The sequence below is a fragment of the Perognathus longimembris genome, chromosome 9 (assembly GCF_023159225.1).
Source record: "Perognathus longimembris pacificus isolate PPM17 chromosome 9, ASM2315922v1, whole genome shotgun sequence".
Lineage (NCBI taxonomy): Eukaryota > Metazoa > Chordata > Mammalia > Rodentia > Heteromyidae > Perognathus > Perognathus longimembris.
In genome coordinates, this window is record NC_063169.1 from 29,347,945 (window position 1) to 29,365,098 (window position 17,154).

The window sequence follows — 17,154 nt, forward strand, 5'->3', positions numbered from 1 at the left end:
CTCCAGTGCTGGTGACCAGGACCGCAGATATTCAGCGAGTGCAGAAGCAACAGCAGAAAAGTCCCTCCGTAAGTGCAGAGACCAGACAGCAGGAGCTCCACAGGACCCAGACCACACACAGACCGGACCAAGCCAGACAGTGGCGCAGAACCGACCAGACCAGTACCAGACAACAGTGAGGGAGCTGGGCATTGCGGACGTGGAGAGCCGAGGCCACCGCTGCCACAGGACCACCACACTTTGCCCCAGAAAATCACACAGCATTGGGGGACACACACACACACTCCAGAACCAGTAAGTTCCCCACTCCCCCACCCCAACCCAACGGGAGATCAGCTCTGGCAGAGACCCAAAACCTGACATGGACCTCATTGCAAGGGGACAAAGAAATCAGAGCTCCCTCCTGCCCCCTTCCCCCACCCTCCCAGCCTCGAGGGAACAAAAGTCACCATATCTGGTGGCTCTGGGACCCTACATCTCCTGGGAGAACACAGGAGCTAGCAGCAGGTGGAGCAACTCCCAATAAAGAGGCTGGGGAAACACATTAGGCTATCATCCCCCAAAGCCCTAGCTGGGGAGCCTGAATCTGCATGCACCAGCTCCCCCAGCAGAGACCCGGGGACTGGTGGGCATTTGACCTCTGGTTGAGGCACTCGGGTTTGCGTGGACTTTTTGAACAACAGTCACACTCATTCTCTTGTGCAATACCAACTCAGCAGGGTCAACTGGGCCCAAGGACACGTCCCCCTCACAGCGGAGGCACAGAGAGGCCATGAGCACAAACCCATGCCCAGACACTTGAACCTGCTTGGGGCCATGCATACCGCCCCACAGCAGAATCTGGAGAGGGCACAAGCACCCTCCAACAATCCAGACAGCGCATCCCTAAAAGAAGCACGAGAGCTCACATGAACGCACCCCCTAGAGGGCCCACATGGATCAGCGTTCTAGCCCTCCGGGAGGAGGGACCCACACCCACTCCCCTGCAGGAGCACACAGGTGGGAGAGCCACCCCTAAGTGGCAACACTCACTCTGAGAGGCGAGCACTCTTGACCCACAGCAACTAGTGGGGAAAGAAACAAAAAAGAGAAAAGTCTCCATGCCACGCTGAAACGTCAAGCTGCGAACCCCTAACAGGGGCTCACAAGGGTCAGCACAGCACGGCGGCAGTCCACGGATCCTCAGAGAAAGCCACAGAACCTACCCTTCCCTAACTGCGGCAAGGGTAACCACGTTGGCAACAACCGAGATGGTCACGCTCATCCATAGGGCAGTAAGATTCAACAGCAGAACTCAGGATACAAACCAGTCCCCACTAGTAGACCAGCAGGAACCAGCACAAAGCCAAGCCAAGGCCGCCACCTACAGGCCCCTGAAAAGAAGTACAGGGTTGAATCAAAAACTCATGACATCCTAGATGTGTAAATCAAAAAGAAATATTTCAAATTTTATGAAAGGTCAAGCCAACTAGCCAGCTACAAGAAAAAGTACGACCGAAGAGGTGATGGAGAATAAAAAACACTTGAGACTATGATAGCAGAAATGATCAAAAAGCCTCAGGAATAATTTTTTTTTTAAATTCCAGGAATTTAGAATGGAATTCTTGAAGGATCTTCAGGAAATCAAGAAAGAAATGGAAGTAAAGATAGACACAGTCCACTCCTCACTTAAAGAAGACCTTAACATCCTAAGAAACAAAATACAACAAAAATTGGAATCAAAATGCAACTCATTAAAAGAAGAAATTACCACAATGAGAGCTGATCTGGCAACCATAAACAGCTCACTTGCCTCAATGCAAACCACACTCGAAGCCACATCACTAAGAATTGATCATCTTGAATCTCGTATCTCACTCCTGGATGATGATTCAGCTGATAAGGACTAGAAGATTACTGCACTCCAAGAATAGGTAACCTCCAAAGCAGACTAATCCAGGAGATCGTGGACAGGGAGAAGAGATATAATCTGAGTATAATTGCAATAGATGAAGGAGAGGAGTATCAGAGCAAATGACTACAGCACATATTCAATAGAATTATTACAGAGAATTTCCCCAACCTCAAAAGGCAAAATCTCACCCAAATAAGAGAAGCTATAGAACACATAGTAGACCAGACCCTAGAAGAAACACCACCAGACACATCATAGTCAAGGCCTCAGATTTTAACAACAAGGAAGATATTATGAATGCAGTCAAAACAAAGAAAGAACTACAATGGAAAAAACATCGGAATCACGGCAGACCTCTCCACACAAACTTACAATGCATAAAGAGCCTGGAAGAACACCATCCAAGTCCTGCAGGCCAACAACTGCCAACCTAGACATAGATACCCAGCAAAATTAGAATTTACTTTTGAAGGAAAATCTAAATCTTTCCATAGCAAAAAGAAACTAAAGGAATATGTGAACAAAAAAAAAAAAAAAAAACAAAAAAAAACAAAAAAAAAAACACCCTTACAGAGAATTCTAAGAGGAGTACCCCCACCCAACAGAAAACATACAGGGCCTCCAGAAACAGACATAGCAGAAACAGAAATAGCCAGAACCCAATAGGAAAAACAGCTCAATAAAGGCAAGAAAGAAAGGAAAGGAAAGAAGCAACACAGCCTAACAGGAAAGTGGAAGGGAAAAAACCACACCTATCCATGATCTCTATAAACATCAACGGATTGAACTCGCTGATATAAAGGCAAAGATTGGCAGAGTGGATTTGCAAACAAAACATATGTATCTGTTATCTTCAAGAGACCCATCTTACAGCAAAGGACAAAAACACACTCCAAATGAAAGGATGGAGCAAGATCTTCCAAGCAAATGCACCTACCATAATGGCAGGGGTAGCCATCCTGATTTCAGACAAGCTAAACTTCTCATTAAAATCAGTTCAAAAAGACAAAAGAAGGACATTACATAGTAATACATGGAGATATCCAGGAAGAAGGGCCTCACCACCCCTAGCTCGCACGCACGCATGTTCATTCTCCATTCTCACGCCCGTTTTCCTACATTTTCCTCTCCTCTTCGAATGAGGAGCCACTCTTGCGAATGGTGCATTGTGGGAATCGAGGCCGATCCTGCCACCGACATGGCAGCCGCCACCGCCTTTGCTGCCTTCGCCTGAGGGGAGCTAGAAGAGGCCACGACCGAAGAGAAAATGTCGAGAAAATGCCAGAGTCGCCACACCAGAGGAGTTGACTTCTCAGCCGCCACTGCCGCCGCCGCCAGAGAGGCCCAACCACCCGTTTGCCCGTCCCCCTGCCCTGTTCACCATGCAGCCTGCTTCTGCGAAATGGTAGGATGGAAGGGACTGTGTCTTCATTGAATTTTGTGTTGAAGACAGTAAAGATGTTAATGTAAACTTTGAAAAATCCAAACTTACTTTCAGTTGTCTTGGAGCAAGTGACAATTTTAAACATTTAAATGAAATCGATCTTTTTCACTGTATTGATCCAAACGATTCCAAGCATAAAAGAACAGACAGATCAACTGTACATGAACATTTACCAGATTCCATGAAGCTGTTGAGGTACTAGGCAATTGACCACAGCAGTTGTGATTTTTTTTTTATTTTTTTCACCTAAATCTCCTTTACTCATAACTTAGTTACTGACAAGGTAGGAAGCTCTCAACTTAGGGAAAGATAACTAAACTTTAAATTCCTAGAACATGGATCCAAAAGTGACTGACACAAATTGGCTGACACCATAAACTAATAAAAACCTGGTCCTCTGGTGTATCCTTGAGGATTGTTTCACTGAAGTTTATATTTCAAATAAATTACTTAACATTATTGTAATAAACGATCACTTTCACTGTTCCAGATGTATCTTAGCTAAAACTAGTGAATGCCCTAAATTAGATGGTTTCTGAAGTCTATACATTTGGTATTGTTTGGCCCTTAATCTTTTACATCTCTTAGCATGGAGGACAAAGAAAGCTGTACATTGTTGCTTGAGAGTATGTACATTTTAGACCAGATTGTATTTGCACTGTCAGTATGGCAAATGAGTACAAAAACGTTAATACAGTATTGGGGTTTTTTCTATTTCTTTTTTTGATTCAGCTTATAAACTGGGCTGAAAAACCTCAATTTATGTTCATGACAGTGGGGATTTTTTTAAATGTCTGCATTCTTTCTAATAAACTGTTGGAACATAAAAAAAAGAAATCCAGAAAGAAGACATCACCATGATAAATTTATACTCACCAAATAAAAGTGGCCCTAAATATGTCAAACAAATTCTTTCAGAACTACAGAACAAGATGGACCCAAATACAATCATAGTGGGAGATTTTAATACTCCACTCTATCCAAGAGACAGATCCAGCACACAGAGGATTAGCAAGGGAGCCGAAGACCTAAGTAACACCATATCCCACATGGATCTGACAGACCTGTACAGTTTTTCACCCTACAGAGACTCAATACACATTCTTCTCAGCAGCCCATGGAACATACTCCAAAATAGATCATATCATATTCCACACAAAGAGCCTCAGAAAATATGAAAGTCTTGACATCTTCCCATGTATTCTATCTGATCACAATGGAATCAAGGTAGCCCTCAATAACAAAGGATACTATAGAAACTACACAAATTCTTGGAGGCTAAACTCCTCATTGTTTTCTAACATTTGGGTCACAGAGAAAATTAAGGATGAAATTAATGAGTTCATAAGCCACAATGACAATGAAAATACATCACAAAGAAACCTATGGGATACAGCAAAAGTAGTGCTGATGGGCAAGATCATTGCCGTCAGCACACATAAAAAGAATGGAATCAGATCAGGTGAATAATCTCATGATACAGTTAACATCCTACCTGAATCCTTGAAACTACTGAAGGACAGAATAGAAAAGACACTGGAACTTACAGGCACAGGTAGGAACTTCCTGAACAGAGTCCCACGGGCACAACAGATAGGGGAGAGACTCGACAAATGGGACTACTACAAAATAAAAAGTTTCTGCACAGCTAAAGACATAGCCACTAAACTAGAAAGACAGCCAACCATATGGGAAAGGATCTTCACCAGCACAGCAACAAAGGCCTAATATCCATCATCTACAGAAAACTCAAGAAACTAACCCCCTCCAAACCCAGCAAACCAAATATTAAATGGGCAAAGGAGATAAAGAGAGACATTACAGGAGAAGAAATAAAAATGGCAAAGGGGGCTGGGGATATAGCCTAGTGGCAAGAGTGCCTGCCTCGGATACACGAGGCCCTAGGTTCAATTCCCCAGCACCACATATACAGAAAACGGCCAGAAGCGGCGCTGTGGCTCAAGTGGCAGAGTGCTAGCCTTGAGCGGGAAGAAGCCAGGGACAGTGCTCAGGCCCTGAGTCCAAGGCCCAGGACTGGCCAAAAAAACAAACAAACAAACAAATAAAAATGGCAAAGAAACATATGAGGAAATGTTCAACATCCCTGGCAATAAAGGAAATGCAAATAAAAACAACCCTGAGATACCACCTCACTCCAGTTAGAATGGCCTATACTCTGAACTGAGCCAACAACAAATGCTGGAGGGGATGTGGGGAAAGAGGAACCCTTCTCCATTGTTGGTGGGAGTGCACTTTGGAGAACAGTATGGAGGTTCCTCAAAAAACTCAGCATAGACATAACCTATGACCCCGCCATACCACTCCTAGGCATCTATCCTGAACAACAGGTCTCAGGATATCATAAAGACATCTGTACATCCATGTTTATCACTGCACAATTCACAATAGCCAAAATATGGAAACAACCCAGATTCCCCACTATAGATGAATGGATTCAAAAAATGTGGTACCTGTACACAATGAAATACTGCATAGCAATTACAAATGATAAAATATTGGTATTTGCAGGGATATGGTCAGAGCTTGAATCATGTTGAGCAAAACAAGCCTAGAACACAGAGAACAAAAGGGCATGGTTTCCTTGATATGTGATTGTTAGGGGCGGGGGTGGGGGGGCGGGAAGAAGGAGGGGTGTGCAGGGGACAGTAGAGACCAGGTCTGCAAAATAGCAAACTTCTTTTCAAATAGTATTTCCACATGTTTGGGTCAGCGACTTTATGTCTCTAAAAACAAACAACTACTAAACATTAAAAGGTCTAGAATAGACCTATCAGTGGATCACAATAGCTCAACAGCTATGTACACATGATCATATAAGACGAGGATAAGCCAAAACATCTCCAAGAGAAGGACACAGGAGGATTCTATTGTTGACGTTACATTTAATGTTCTAGGTGAATTTCCTTTGGCGTACCCTACATGGTTACTGTATATGATTTTGGTACACTGGATATTGTATATATGCCTACCTGATCTAGGGAAGGGAAAGAAAAATGAGAGTGTAAGATATCACAAGAAATGTACTCACTACCTTATTATGTAACTGTACCCCCTTTGCACAACACCTTGTCAATAAAATTTAATTAAAAATTTAAAAAAAAACCTATATGGTGTAAACCAACTTACAGCTCATTGTGGGGAGGGAAAGGAGACATGCAGGGGAGGGGGGAATGAGGAAGGAGGTAACAAGTTGGATAAGAAATGTACTCTCTGCATTATGTATGAAACTGTACCCTCTCTGCACATCACTTTAACAATAAAGAAATGACCAAAAGAAAAGTTAAATACTTCTTCAGCATAATGGAAAAAAAAGAAATGTACTCAATACCTTCCATATGAAACTGTAACCCCTCTGTACATCACTTTGACAATAGAAAAATAAAAAAGAAAAGAAATGGGAGTTACGGAGTCCCTGGATGCTTCTTTAAAATTCTTTGTGCTTCTTCTTCACTTGGCCATGTCCTCTTCTATTATGCTTATTTGGAAGAAGGTGCATTACCATTTGCACTTAAACATCTCTTCTGAGTAGTTGGTATAGACTGAATGTTTATGTCCCCAAAAATTCACATTCAAAGCCCTACCCCCCACCATAGTTATATTTGCTGATGGGGCTTCGTAGAATTTAATGAGGTTAAAATTATTAGTGTCCTTGTAAGAACAGAAATCAGCAAGAGCCTGTCACATGGACATCCATCTGAGAACAGAGACTTGCTTCTGAAAGTGAGGAAGAGGGTCCTCACTAGAAATCAGCCCTTATGGGTCTTTATTCGGGATTTCTGGCTTCCAGAACTATGCAAATTTTAACTTTTGTTGCTCAAGACATGGCAAGGTGTTGTTTTATCAGCCCAAGAAGACTAATAGAGGAGCCATCACAAGATTTGTGGTGTTTGTTTAGGTTCGTAGCAGGTATAGAGTAAGATACTATATTCTAAAGTACCTTGAAGAAAGAAACATAATAAGGGGAGGGAAGATGGCGCCGCCACAGTAAGGAGGTACCCCAACTCACTCCAACTGAATAGCGAGCTGGGAACTCCAGCACCCAACACCCCATCAAGAACCCAGCAAACCCAACAACCAGAAGCAACAGAGAAACACAGGAAATGAAAAAAAAGAAGAAGAAGAAGAGCCTATAACCTACATGGAACTGGAAAATTTCGGGGTACCCCCCACCCGCCGTCCCAGGCCCAAACAGGGCCAGGCTGGGAAAGGGGACCCAGCGCCGGCAAGTGGGGCCACAGACCTTCAGCCACCAGAGAAGCAACAGCCAAAAAGTCACACCAGTTGTGCAGAGCCTAGACAACAGGAGTTCCACGGACCCCAGATGGAGTGCAGACCAACCAAGACAGGTGGCGGCACAGGACCAAGTGGCCAGGCAGTGGCGCGGAACCAAGTGGCCGGGAACTGGGCAGCACAGACGGGGAGAGCCAGGACCACCACCACCAAAGGACCAATCGCCACACCCCGGCACCCAGTCCCAGAAAGCCCACAGCAACATGGGACACACACACAATCCAAGACCAGTAAGTTCCCCATTACCCCCCGCGCCAAACGAGAGTCCAGCCCTAGCAGAGACCCAAACCCTACAAAGAAGCTAGAGCTCCCTCCCTACCCCTCCCTACCCCGAGAAAACAAAGGAGCAGCGCCAAGTCATCCCCCCACCAAACCCATAGCAGAGGAGCTAGAACCTGGCCTCACTGGCCTCACCACCTCCCCAGCAGGGGCCCGGGGTCTGGTAGGCACTGGAAGCCCCACCTGAGGCACCTGGTCCTCACAGTCTTTTTGAAGAACAACCACAGGCTCGAGGGTGTACCAGCCCAGCAAGGACATCTGGGTCCAATCACACGCCCCCCCCTCACAGTGGAGGCACAGAGTCTGTGGGCACCAATCCGCGCCCGGACACTTGATCCTACTGGGGCCCAACCATACCGCCCCCACAAGCAAACTCATGAGAGGGCACAAGCACTACCAAAAACTTGGGTCAACATGCCCCCAAAGGAAGCACTAGAGTACACACGCACTTTCCCCCTGGAGGACCAGCATGCTAACCCTCCAGCAGGAGGATCGGCTGCCCAACCCCATCTGAGAGCGCACAAGCAGGCAAGCTGCAACACCAGCCACACAGGTGGGCAGGGCCCCTCAATGGGAGCGCCTGCTCGCATAGGCGCTCGCCACACAGGTGGGCAGGGCCCCACCAGTGGCAGCGCCCACAGTAGGTGCACTCCACACAGGGAGGCAAGCCGCCTCTCAGTGGCAATTCTCAATCTGAGAGGTGAGCTCCTTTAACCACGGTACCCAGTGGAAAAAAGAACCAAAGAGGGGCTGGGAATGTGGCCTAGTGGCAAGAGCACTTGCCTCGTGTACTTGAAGCCCTGGGTTCGATTCCCCAGCACCACATATATAGAAAATGGCCAGAAGTGGCGCTGTGGCTCAAATGGCAGAGTGCTAGCCTTGAGCAAAAGGAAGCCAGGGACAGTGCTCAGGCCCTGAGTTCAAGGCCCAGGACTGGCCACACAAAAAAAAAAGAACCAAAGAAGAGAAAAGCATCCATGCCACGCTGAATCAGCAACCCGCAAACCACCACCAGGAGCACTCTAGGGTCAGCACAACACAGCAGCAGGATACTATCTTGCATAGAAAGACACAGAACCTACCCACCCCGAAGCGCAAGGAGGGTGACCACCTCAGCAACAACCGAGATGGTCACACTCACCTATTGGGCAGTAAGATTCAACAGCCAAATTCAAACCCAGAGCCAGGTCACAAACAAGTCTCCCACTGATGGAACAGCGGGAACCAACACTAAGCCAACCCAAGGAAGTCACCTACAGATCTCCAGATGCGCAAATCACAAAGAAATATTACAAATTACACCAAAGGGCAAGCCAACTCACCAGCTCCAAAAAGCAGTACCACCGAAGAGGAGATGGAGAATGAAAAAACAACTGAGGCTATGATAGCAGAAATGATGAAAAGCCTCAGAAACAAAATCAGAAAACAATTCCAGGAGTTTAGATTAGAACTCTCGAAGGACCTCCAGGAAATCAAGAAAGAAATGGAAGCAAAAATGGAAACAGTGCAAACCTCTATAAAGAAGACCTTAACATCCTGAGAAGCGAAATGCATGAAAAAAAATAGATATAAAATACAACTCTTTAAAGGAAGAAATTTCCACAATCAGAGCTGATCTGGCAACCATAAATAGCTCCCTGGCATCCATAAACTCTACATTGAATCCACAGCACAAAGAATTGACCATATAGAATCCCAAATCTCTCTCTTGGATGATGATGCAGCCGATAAGGTCCAGAAAATTACCACACTCCAAGAAACGGTAAAGCTCCAGGGCAGACAAATCCAGGAGCTAGTGGAAAAGACAAGAGATATAATCTGCACATAATTGGAATAGAAGGAGACAAATACCAGAGCAGAGGGCTTCAACATATTTTCAATAAAGTGATTGCAGAAAACTTCCCCAATCTCACAAGGGATCACACACAGGTAACCGAAGCCTATAGGATGCCTGGCAAACAAGACAATAGAAAATCCTCACCCAGGCATATAATAATCAAGACTTCAGATCTCAAGAATGAAGAGCAAATTTTGAATTCAGCCAAAGGGAAGAAAGGGATTTATTACAACGGGAAAAAGATCTGAATAACAGCAGACCTCTCCACACAAACCTACCACGCATGAAGAGAGTGGAAAAACACAATCCAAGTCCTACAGGCCAACAATTGCCAACCTAGAATCAGAAACCCAGCAAACTACATATTAGTTAGACTACATATTCGAGGGAAAAACCAGATTTCCATAGCAAAGAGGATCTAAAGGAGTATGTGAATAAAAAAACAGCACTACAGCAAATTCTAAGAGGGGAAACCCACCCAACAGAAATTGTGCAGGACACACAGACAGAAACAGAAAGAAACTATAATAGCCAGTGCCCAAAAGAAAGAGCAGCTCATTAAAGACAAGAAAAAAAAAGAGAGGAAAAACACCCTAACAGGAAAATGGAAAGGGAAAAAACATTCTTATCGTTGATCTCTTTGAATATAAACGGTATAAACTTTCTGATAAAGAGGATCAGACTGGCAGAGTGGATCCGCAAACAAAAAGTTGCCATCTGTTATCTACAAGAGACCCATCTTACAGCAAGGGATAAAAACAGGGTCCGAATGAAAGGATGGAGCAAGATCTTCCAAGCAAATGCACCTATCAAAATGGCAGGAGTAGCCATCCTGATCTCAGACAAGCTTCTCATTAAAATCAACACAAAAAGACAAAGAAGGACACTACATTTTAATACAAGGAAAAATCCAGAATCAAGACGTCACGGTGATAAATGTATACTCACCAAACAAAAGAGGCCCTACATATTTCAAGCAAATTCTCACAGAACTACTGAACAAGATAGCCCCAAACACATTCATGGTGAGTGACTTTAATACCCTACTCTCTCCAAGAGACAGATCCAACACCCAGAGGATTAGCAAGGGAGGTGAGGGCCTAAGTAACACCATATCCCAAATGGAGCAGACAGATCTATACAGAAGCTTCCACCCTACAGAGACCCAAAAAACCTTCTTCTCAGCACCCCATGGATCATACTCCAAAATAGACCATGTCATAGCCCACACAAAGAACCTCAGTAAATACAAAAGTATTGACGTCATCCCATGTATTATATCTGACAAGAGTGGAATAAAGGGGCTGGGGATATAGCCTAGTGGCAAGAATGCCTGCCTCCATATACCCAAGGCCCTAGGTTCGATTCCCCAGCACCACATATACAGAAAACGGCCAGAAGCGGCGCTGTGGCTCAAGTGGCAGAGTGCTAGCCTTGAGCGGGAAGAAGCCAGGGACAGTGCTTAGGCCCTGAGTCCAAGGCCCAGGACTGCCCCAAAAAAAAAAAAAAAAGAGTGGAATAAAGCTAACCCTCAATAACAGCGGTTACCACAGAGGCTATACACACTCTTGGAGGCTAAACTCCTCACTATTATCTAACATGTGGACCACAAACCAAATTAAGGATGAAATTAATGAATTCATAAGCCACAATGACAATGAAAATACATCACAAAGAAACCTATACGATACAGCTAAGGCAGTACTGAGGGGCAAGTTCATTGCCCTTAGCACTCACATTAAAAGAATGGAAGCAGAGCAGGTGAATAACCTCACAATGAAAATAAAACAACAGGAGAAACAAGAAATGACCGAATCTATAATAACTAGGAGGAGAGATCACAAAGATTAAAGAAGAGATAAATCTGATAGAAAATAGAAAGACCATTCAACCAATAAATAAGATTAAAAGCTGGTTCTTTGAGAGAATAAATAAAATTGACTGACCACTTGCAAGACTTACAAAAAAAGAAGAGAAGAGACTCACATAAGTAAAATCAGGGACTCCACCGGAAAAATTACAACAAGTACACATGATATTCAAAAAATCATAAGGACCTATTTCCAGAACCTCTACTGACTAAAAAACAATAATTTTACAGAAATGGATCAATTCTTAGAGAGTAAAAACTTCCCAAACTGAACCAAGAAGAAATAAATCAACTAAATAAACCAATCACTTACAGCAAGATACAGGAGGTAATCAAGAACCTCCCAACAAAGAAAAGCTTAGGCCCAGATGGAGTCACCTATGAATTCTATAAAACCTTTAGTGAGGAGCTAATAGCAATACTCCTCAAACTCTTCTGCGAAATAGAAACAGAGGGAGAAATCCCAAACTCATTCTATGAAGCTAATATTATACTCATCCCCAAACCAGGCAAAGACCCAAAAAAAAAGAGAACTACAGACCAGTATCACTAATGAACACGGATGCAAAGCTCCTCAATAAAATATTAGCTAACAGTATCCAGAAACTGATCAAGAAAAATTATACACCATGACCAAGTATGCTTCATCCCACAGTCACAAGGATGGCCCAACATCCTTAAATCAATCAATGTAATTCACCACATCAACAGAACTAAAATCAAGAATGACATTGTTATCTCAGTCGATGCCCAAAAAGCCTTTGACAAAATACAACATCCATACTTATTAAAAGCTCTGGAGAAAACAGGAAAAGATGAAACATTCCTCAAAACAATAAAAGCCATCTACAACAGACCAACTGCTAATATCATATTAAATGGGAGAGACCAAAATCATTCCCCCTAAACTCAGGAACAAGACAAGGATGCCCACTCTCCCCACTTCTTTTCAACATAGTTCTGGAATCCCTAGCCATAGCAATAAGGCAAGAGAAGGACATCAAAGGGATCCACATTGGCAAGGAAGAAATCAAGCTATCCCTATTCGCAGATGACATGATCTTATATCTGAAGGACCCAAAAAACTCAGTCCCCAAACTCCTACACCTAATAAACCATTTTGACAAAGTAGCAAGATACAAAATCAATCCACAAAAGTCAGCAGCTTTTCTGTACACCAGCAATGTAAAAGCAGAAAAGGAAATTATGGAAATAATTCCATTTACAGTAGCCAAAAAAAGAATAAAGTACCTAGGGATCAACCTAACCAAAAACGTGACAGACCTTTTTAATGAGAACTATAAAAATCTAATAAGGGAAATCAAAGAAGACAGAAGGAGATGGAAAGACCTCCCATGCTCATGGGTAGGCAGAACTAATATAGTGAAAATGGCCTTATGCCCAAATTGTTATACAAATTCAATGCAATCCCTATCAAAATCCCAGATACATTCTTCACTGAAATAGAGAAAGCAACCCATAAATTTATATGGAAGAGCAAAAGACCTAGAATTGCCAAAGCAATTCTAGGCAAAAAAAAAAAAAAAAAAAAAAGCAGTGCAGAAGGTATCACAATACCAGACTTCAAGCTCTACTATAGATCCATCATAACAAAAACTGCCTGGTATTGGTATAAAAACAGACCTGAAGACCAATGGATTAGGATTGAAGATTCAGAAATAAAACCTCACTCTTAGAGTCAGCTGATATTCGACAAAGGAGCTAAAGACATACAATGGAATAAACAGAGCCTCTTCAACTACTAGTGCTGGGAGAACTGGGCAGCCATATGCAGAAAACTCAAGGTGGACCCTAGCCTATCACCATGAACTAAGGTCAACTCAAAATGGATCAAGGACCTCAATATCAGACCTGAATCCTTGAAACTACTGAAGGGCAGAGTAGGAAAGACGCTAGAACTTATAGGAACAGGTAGGAACTTCCTGAATAGAGTCGCAGGGGCACAACAGATAGGGGACAGACTCGACAAATGGGACTACTACATATTAAAAAGTTTCTGCACAGCTAAGGACATAGCCACCAAACTAGAAAGACAGTCAACCATATGGGAAAGGATCTTTACCAGCACAGCAACAGACAAAGGCCTAATATCTGTCATCTACAGAGAACTCAAAAAACTAAGCCCCCCCAAGCCCAGTAAACCAATTAAGAAATGGGCAAAAGAGCTAAAGAGAGACTTCACAAGAGAAGAGATAAAAATGGCAAAGAAACATATGAGGAAATGTTCAACATCCCTGGCAATAAAGGATATGCAAATAAAAACAACCCTGAGATACCACCTCACTCCAGTTAGAATGGCCTATACTCTGAACTCAGGCAACAACAAATGCTGGAGGGGGTGCGGGGAAAGAGAAACCCTTCTCCATTGTTGGTGGGAGTGAAAAATTAGTACAACCACTTTGGAGGACAGTATTGAGGTTCCTCAAAAGGCTCAACATAGACCTACCAATATGACCCAGCCATACCACTCCTAGGCATCTATCCTGAACAGCAGGTCCCAAGATATCAAAAAGATATCTGCACTTCCATGTTTATTGCTGCACAATTCACAGTAGACAAAATATGGAAACAACCGAGATGCCCCTCCACAGATGAATGGTTCCAAAAAATATGGTACCTATACACAATGGAATACTACATAGCGATTAGGAATTTTGAAATATTGGTATTCGCAGGGAAATGGTCAGAACTTGAACAAATAATGTTGAGCGAGACAAGCCTAGAACACAGAAAACAAAGGGGCATGATCTCCCTGATATATGATTGTTAAGATGTGGTAACGGAGAGACAGTAGAGACCAGGTCTATGAAACCAAAAACCGCTTGTCAAATGGTATTTTCCACAGGTTTGGGTCAGTGACCCTATATTATGTAACTAAAACCAAACTCAACATATAAATGTCAAAAATTGACCTCTCAGTGGATCACAACAGCTCAAAAGCTATGTATGTATGATCATATAAGACTATTGTCGTCATATTGTCTATTGTAGACATTACATTTAAAGACCTAGGCAAATTTTCTTTGGCGTAGGCCAGGTGGCTACTGTATATGTTCTTGGTACATTGTATATTGTATATATGTCTACCTGACCTAGGGAAGGGAAAGAAGAACACGGTGTAAGATAGCACAAGAAATGTACATACTGCCCTACTATGTAACTGTACCCCTTTTGTACAACACCTTGTCAAAAAAATTTTGTTTAATTAATAAATAAATCATAAAAAAGAAACATATTAATAGAAAGTAGTATTCATTTGACTGCGAAAAATGAGCTTATTGGGTTTTAAAGAACACCTTTGTGCTGTATTTGAAGATATATGCTTTTGTGTTTTCATTAATTAATGGTGGCTGTAGTTTCTTTTAGGTCAGCATTGCTTCTTTCTGTGATGTTTATGCCTTTTTCTTGGCCCTAACAAAATCATTTGTGCAATCAAAAATTAAGCTTCCAAAACAAATAGTTTAAGATTTTACTGCTTCCCTCAATAACTTACAACTACTTCAGTAAAATCCTACAATGCGAGTTTTTAAGTTCATAATATATACTTTACCAACTTTATACAAGTTAAGACACACTAGACTCACCTGACAAGGATCACATTATTCAACAGTGTTGTGGAGACTGCTGTGATTTTTATCTGAGAGATGCTTTCAGAATTCAAGGTAAGAGATGCTTTCTAAAAACTGTGATAAATTTCCTCTAAAATGAGGAACAAGACAAGGTTGTCTACTCTCTCCACTCCTCTTCAATATAGTATTGGAATTCCTAGCCAGAACAATAAGGCAGGAGACAAATATAAAGGGGATCCAATTAAGAACCCCATAGACTCTTTTCTCATTACTTGAGCTGATCCAAAACTTTGACAAAGTAGCAGTATATGAAATTAACCCACAAAAATCAGTAGTTTTTCTCTATGCCAGCAATGAGAAGAGAGAGGCTGAAATTTTTAAAAAGGGACTTGTTTTGTAATATCCTCAAAAAAATAAATAAATAAAATACCTAGGCATTCACTTAACCAAAGAGGTGAAAGACTTTATGATGAAAACTTTTTAAACCTGAAAAAAGAAATTAAAGTAAACATAAGGAAGTAGAAAACCCTCCCATGTTCCTGGATTGGGAAGATTAACAGCATGAAAATAGCAATACTTCCCAAGACTATCTACAAGTTCAATTCAATGCCCATCAATATCCCAGCAACATTCTTTAGTGAAATAAAAGAAGCAATCCAGAAATTCATATGGAATAACTGAAGACCCCAAATACCAGAATTCTTAGCAGGGAAAACAGTGCTGGAGAAATATCAATACTAAACTTCAAACTAGATTATAAAGCCATAGTTACAGGAACAGCTTGGTACTGGCCTATCAGAAGGCCTAAGGACCAGTGGAATAGAATTGAAGACCCAGAAATGATCCCACAGATCTATGGCCACCTAATCTTTAATAAGGGAGCCAAAAACATCAGATAGAAGAAAGACAGCCTCTTCAACAAATGGTGCTGGCAGAATTAGCTATACACATGTAGAAAACTGAAGTAAGATCCTTATATATCACCCTGAAACAGAATCAATTCTATGTAGATCAAAGACCTCAAGATAAGAGCAAATGCCTTGAAAATATTACAGGAAGGGATACAGGAAACACTAGGGCTCCTTGGCACAGGCCCAAACTTCCTAAATAAAGATCCAGAAACACAACAAATTAAAGAAGAGCTGGATAAATGGAATTGCATTAAAGTGCAGAGCTTCTGTATGGCAAAGGACATAGCTAGCAAAATAAATAGAAAACCTACAGATTGGGAGAAGATTATCACTAGCTGTACAACAGACAGGGGCTTCATATCAAAATTATGCATAGAGCTCAAAAAATTAAATCCCCAAAAACAAATCCTCAAAGAAACAACCACCCCATTAATAAGTGTGCTAAAGAATTAAAAAGAGACTTCTCTGGGTGTAAATAAGAATAGGCAATAGACACATGAAGAAATATTCAACATAGGGCTGGGGATAGGGCCTAGTGGCAAGAGTGATTGCCTCGTATACATGAGGCCCTGGGTTCAATTCCCCAGCACCACATATACAGAAAATGGACAGAAGTGGCACTGTGGCTCAAGTGGCAGAGTGCTAGCCTTGAGCAAAAAGAAGCCAGGGACAGTGCACAGGCCCGAGTCCAAGCGCCAGGACTGGCCAAAATAAAAAAAGAAAGAAATATTCAACATAGCTGGACATAAAAGAAATGCAAATCAAAACAGCATTGAGATTCTACCTCACCCCAGTTAGAATGGCCATTATCAAGAAAACTAATCATAACAGATGCTGGCAGGGATGTGGCCAAAAGAGAACCCTACTACACTGTTGGTGGGAATGTAAGTTTTTTCAGCCACTCTGAAAAGCAGTATGGAGTTTCCTCAAAAGACTAAATACAGAGCTCCCTTATGATCCAGAAATCCTACTCCTGGGCATTTACCTAAATGATCACAAACAAGACCACACTAAAGCT

At 42.4% G+C, this 17,154-nt stretch overlaps 1 long non-coding RNA gene across 1 annotated transcript; it reads left to right on the forward strand.

Moving 5' to 3' along the window:
* Positions 1-4,687: 4,687 nt before the first annotated feature.
* On the forward strand, positions 4,688-11,571 carry LOC125357669. The gene is made up of 3 exons (XR_007212184.1): positions 4,688-4,739; positions 10,687-10,688; positions 11,464-11,571. It is a non-coding gene; the product is annotated as an uncharacterized LOC125357669 (long non-coding RNA).
* The last annotated feature ends 5,583 nt before the right edge of the window (positions 11,572-17,154 follow it).